Source organism: Echinops telfairi, unplaced genomic scaffold (assembly GCF_000313985.2).
Source record: "Echinops telfairi isolate 266 unplaced genomic scaffold, ASM31398v2 ScPeMD7_655;HRSCAF=1070, whole genome shotgun sequence".
Taxonomy (NCBI): Eukaryota; Metazoa; Chordata; class Mammalia; order Afrosoricida; family Tenrecidae; genus Echinops; species Echinops telfairi.
In genome coordinates, this window is record NW_022104553.1 from 35591808 (window position 1) to 35598055 (window position 6248).

Sequence of the window (6248 nt, forward strand, 5' to 3'; positions counted from 1 at the left end):
ACTGCCCCTGTGAGTTTCTGAGACTGTTTGCAGGAGTAGAAAGCTCATCTTTCTCCCGGGTTAGGTAATCAACCAGACAACCGGAGCCTAGAAAGACTTGGTGCAGGGCCCCCGCCCTACGCGGCTCGGAGCGGCTCCGGGCGCGAGTGTTCCTGAGCCTGGTTCCCCCGGGACCGAGAAGCTCCCACGTGGTACAGTCACGAAATGGATACCAATACTTCTAATCCTGGACCAAAACAAAAACGCAGGTCATCTGAAGCTGGTTTAAAATTTAAAGTTGTGTCAAGAGCAGAAGAAAGCAATAACAGTATTGCAAGTAGTGAATTTTGTGTTGATGAAAAACAAGTGAGGAAGTGGCAGAAAATGAAAGCTGACCTGGAGGAGATTCCAAAGGCAAAGCTCGACTCGGTTTAATAACCTCATATGGAACTCTAGAGACTGATTGCATAAATGGGTAATGGAGTGTCATCAAAATGGTTACTGCGTAACACACATGGGAATTCACTTATGTGCCCTTCACATGGCTAAAGGCAACAAATTAAAAGCACCAGGCATTGAAAATTTTGTTGCATCTGCAGGATGGTGTACCTGCTTCATGAATAGGTTTGCCCTATGTTTGTAGCAAAGAACAAAGATTTCACAGAAGTTGCCAAAAGATTTTGATGAAAGATCTTGATGTCATTCCATTCATTCATCATAAAACAAAGAAGGATCCATAAGTATGACCTGGAAAATATTAGGGATATGAATGATACACCTATGACCTTTGATCTTCCCAGCAACAAAACTGTGGCAAGTTTGGGAGACAAAACTACTATTTTACTCAGAACCACAGGAAATGAAAAAAATTCAGTCAGTCTGTCATGTTTAGCTAATGGAACTAAGCTGCGGCCTGTCATTATTTGAAAGAAAGACCTTGCCTAAAAAGGTCAAATTCCCACCATGAATTACAGTGCACACACATACTAAAGGCTGGATGGATGAAGACAGAACAAAAAAATGTCTGGAAGAAATGTGGAATGGATGACCAGTGGGTTTGTGACGCATGGGAAGAGATTCCAGAGGACATGGTGCAACGCACCTTCAAGAAATGTGGCCTTGGTGATGCTGTGGATGGCAGTGAAGACAGCCCTTGGTATGAGAACAACAGCGGTGATGGTGGTGACTGCGGACTCAGTGATGATGAGAATGTCTATGCTGATAACCTCACACCAGCTGAAGCTGAAGCTCTGTGTGGACACACAGATGAGGAAGAGGAATCCAGTTTTGAAGGATTTTAACTCTTGTGTTTTAGCTTGGTTGCTGATTGAGCTAAGGGTTTTGTACTTTCAAAGTTATTGTTGATACCATATTGTTTTTGTTGACCCCCTTTTCCACTTACAGAGCTAGTTTACTGTTGTTTTTTGAAATAAATATTCAAAAACATTTAACCTACAGATGCCTCAATTAATATAATTTTATTGGTATTTATTCTTATTTTGAAATTTACCAGTAGCTGCTGCATTTCCCACCCTAGGCTTATTCAATAAGTTTTCCCAGTTTTTGTGGTAAAATTAGGTGCCTTGGCTTATATTCGGGTTGGCTTATATTTAAGTATATACAGCAGTATCTTTCCCTGCCTTTTTACCCAGACCCATTAGGAAAACAAAGATTGATGAGAGTAATAAAGAGCCATATTAAATAATTCTAGCTATTGTCCTTTTGCTTACATAAAGGAACAATGCCCCTCCTTTAATCATGCTTTTATCTCTACCATTTTAGATTTCCAATTTTTTCCCCAATTTTTAAATTACCAATGTCTAACAACCCAGGAACTCCTCAGGAGAACGACTGGGATTTCTAATACCAGAAACAGTTACTGTCTTGTCTTGTAAACCCACAGCGGGTCACTATGAATCAACATTGACTCAATGGCAATACCTGAGTGAACAAGGCAGTACTCTGAGGAGACAAAAATATTTTTGTTTTTATTTGAAGAAATATCATTTCTGATTAGAACTTTGATCATCTTCATCCATAAGTAAAGTGTAGTCCAAAGCAAGTCATCATATTTCAGCAGTTTATACCAGCTCACAGTGTCAAAATTATTTATTCATTTGGTCAGGTTTAGGTCATCTCAGCCTCAGCCATCCATGCTAGGTCAATTGAGTACAAGCTGCACTTCAGACCAACTCTCATCAGCCCTGAGACTGGTTCATGCCCAGATATTGAGACTGGTTCAATATCGGAACAACTCTTTAAATTTCAGACTAGCCAGCCCTTCCTCTTCTGCCTCTGTGGACTAGGTCAACAGGTGCTAGTCTATTCACTGCTGTGTCCTCCACTTCTACACAACAAGTGCACCCAGGTGGTTACCGTAGCAAGTATACTAAGCTGTCTGTACATGGGTTCCCTCTAACTTTCAATCCTAGGAAGGGGGCTTTCTCTGATGAATACAGACTTTTCCTGCCTTGGTGTATCAAACAACCAACTGCTTGCTCAAAATTCAGTTTCTGTCTCAATATCTTTTTTTTTCCATCTGCAGAACATCTCTTTAAGTATAAATCTCCCATTCGCTCAGCAGTTCTGGGTAAGATTCAAGTTTCCACCTAAAACTCCAACTCTAATTGAATAAGTGTGGTGAGAGGATATAACCCCAGCACACACCTTTCCTAATTTTGAATCATGCCACATTCTCTTCTTCCATTCCCACAACTGCCTTTTAATCCATGTGCAGGCTCCCCATGAACACAAGGAAATGTTCAGGAATTCCCATTCTTCTCAAGGTTATCCATAGTTTGTGATGAACCACACATAAAAAAACAAATCAAATGCCTTTGCATAGTCAATAAAACACAAGTAAATATCTCTCTGGTATTCTCTGCTTTGAGCCAAGATCCATCTTTCATCAGCAATGATATCCCTTATTCCACATCCTCCTCTGTATCTGACCTGAACCTCTGGCAATTCCCCATCTGAAACCATTGTTAGATGATGCTCAGCAAATTTCTACTTGCATGTGATATCAATGATATCACTCTATAATTTGAGTATTCTGTTAGGCGTCCTTTCTTTGGAATAAATACAAATATGAATGAATCTCTTTAAGTCATTTGGCCACTAGCTGTCTTCCAATTTTCTGGCATAGATGCATAAGGGTTTCCAGTGCTTCATCAGCTTGTTGAATATTTCAATTGGTATTCCATTGATTCCTGGAGTCTTGTTTTTGGGTAATGCTTTCAGTGCAGCTTCAACTTAAAAAAAATCATTTTATTGGGGGCTCATGCAACTCTTATCACACTCCATGCATCCATCCATTGTGTCAAGCACATTTGTACATCTGTTGCCATCATCATTCTCAAAACATTTTCTTTCTACTTGAGCTGCTCATTTCCCCTCTCCCTCCCCCACTCTACCTCCCTCATGTACCCTAGATAATTTATAAAAAATTGTTTCATGCCTTATACTGACTGATGTCCCCCTGGGAAGGGGGTTTTATGTAGATCATTGTGATTGGTTCCCCATTTCTCCCCCCCACCTTCTCCTTCCCTTCTTGGTATCACTCTCAATATTGATCCTGAGGGGTTTATCTGTCCTAAGTTCCCTGTGTTTCCAGCTCTTATCTGTACCCGTGTATATGATCTGGTCTAGTCGGATTTGTAAGGTAGAATTGGGGTCATGGGAGGAAGCGTTAAAGTACTAGAGGAAAGTTGTATATTTCATCGGTGCTATACTGCACCTGACTGGCTCATCTCCTCCCCACGACCCTTCTGTAAGGGGATGTCCAATTACCTACGGATGGGCATTGGGTCTCCATTCCGTACTCCCCCTCATTCACAAGGATATGATTTTTTATTCTGGGTCTTCGATGCCTGATACCTGATCCTATCGACACCTCATGATCACAGAGGCTGTTGTGCTTCTTCCATGTGGGCTTTTTTGCTTCTGAGCTAGGTGACCACTTGTTTATCTTCAAGCCTTTAAGACCCCAGATGCTATATCTTCTGATAGCTGTGCACCATCATTTTTCTTCACCACATTTGCTTATGGACCCACTTTATCTCCAGTGATTGTGTTGGGAAGATGAGCATCATGGAATGCCAGGTTAATAGAAGCAAAGTGTTATTATGTTGAGGGAGTACTTGAGTAGAGGCCCAATGAGCTTGGACTTTTTCCTTTGGTACCATTGGTTCTTTCTCATATGCTAACACCTGAAATGGCAGAATGTTGACTAATTATCTGGTACAGTGACTGTGCGTCAATAACTATGTATAAATATCCTGTGTCAAATATATCTCTATACTTCTCCATCTCTCTATCTATACCTATATCTCTATGTACCTATACCTATATCGATAGAAATCTAGATATGTTTGTGAGTATACTCCCTCACTCCCTCCTACACCCTTTCAACTTGTGAGTCTATCCATGCAGCTACTCATAGATCATTATTATTGTAGAATCATGTTTATACCAGTATTTAGTACTGATGCCTTTAACTCTTAACTCCTCCCCCTGTCTTCTCCTGCCTCCAGCATTTTTGTTTCTGGCTTTTATGAGGGCTTCGCATTCCTAAAGTCAGAAAGGCTGCAGAATATGAACATCCTGCAAGAGGAGCTCATAAGGGGTTAGAGAAGTGATTTTCCTAAGCATACAGAGTTATTACTGTTGACTTGAACACTCCTTATACTCCTCATGGCAGTAAAAGTCAAGATTTCCAGGTTGGATTTTCCATGTTAGTTTAGTGGTAATGTCTGGAAGAACCTTTAGGGAAGGGGTTTTTTTTTTTTTAATTTTTTTTAACGGAAGGTTGTTACAGCTAAGTGTTCTTGGTGGTTGTGGTTTGGGACCAAGGGCAAAAGAGTTAAATCTAGAGATAGTAACTTTTTCTATTTTACCTTATTTGTCTCCCTTAGGGAGGGCGTGAAAGTTGCAAGATGGGCAGTGAGCTCCAGGAGGGGAGGCTACATTCCAGGAGTTTACAGGACGTGGGAACAAGTCTGGAAAAGTCTGGCCAAATATTTTGGGCACAGAAGAACTGGCTGAGTCTGTTGGATACAGAGAGTGGCAAGGATGAGGCCATTCCCAGTCTAGCTTAGGCAGTGTGGCACAGGCAGGAATGGGGTGAGGCTGCTGTGAGTTATGTTCTAAATTTATGTTCTAATCTCCTCCAGTCTCCAGATTGCTTTCCTGAGGAAGTAGGTTCCTCCCTCCCACTTCCCTTGTGCTTAACCATCTGAGCTTTCTATAATCCTCTCCACTCCCTCTGCCCACTGCTTCCTTTTCCTACCCAAACCCCAACAGGAGGCACGGCTAGGTTGTAGCCAAGAGACTCTTGCCAAGCAGGTCATCTGCCTCTTTTGCTTTAATACCACCCATAAGATCCCAGGTTACCTTTGATTGTTTGAGGACTTGAGGCTGGCCAAGGGTCTGAGAGATCTCTGATGAGTGAGTAAATTGCAGAATTTAGGCTCTTTCCCCTGTAGCCAGGGCAGAAAGCCTTGCTGACATTTCTGCCTGCAAACCCCTATGTACCACCGGGTCCTGGTGGGGGAAGGTGAAAGCACACCTAAGATGAAGGCAGGGGGGTTGTGGGACTTCCAGCTTTGTAAATCAGAGGTGTCAATATGTACATATCTGTATATGGGAAGGGGGGACTGGATGGACTAAGGAACTGAATGGACCACATTAGTGGCAGCACTCATCACAGTTATCCAGCGTGAAGGTCTGCACAGTGAGTGAGAAGATTTTTTCCCCCATAAGTGGCCAGGAGCTAAGGACTTACTATTGGATTAAATTGCATCTCCCCAATATAAATGCTAACACCTATCCTATTGTTTGGTGCCATGGAATCAGTTCCAACTTATAGTGAGTGTGTACAACAGAATGAAACACTACCCAGACAGTCTGGTGGGACTTATTGTTTGAACTTATTGTTGCAGACACTGTGTTAATCCATCTCATTGAAGATCTTCTTCATTTTTTGCTGGTCTTCTATTTTTTAAGCATATGTCCTTCTCCAGGATCTGATCCTTCTTGATAACATGTTAAAAGTACATAAGGTGAAGTTTCACAATCCTCACTTCGTAGAAGCATTCTGGCTGAATTTCTTTCAAGATAGATTTGTTTATCATTTGTTTGTCCATGGTATATTTAATATTCGTTGCCAGCACCATAATTAAAAGGCATCTCTGATCTTTCGTATTCAGGGTCCAGATTTCTCATGCATATGAGGCAATTGAAAATATCATGACTTGGGTCAGGCACAC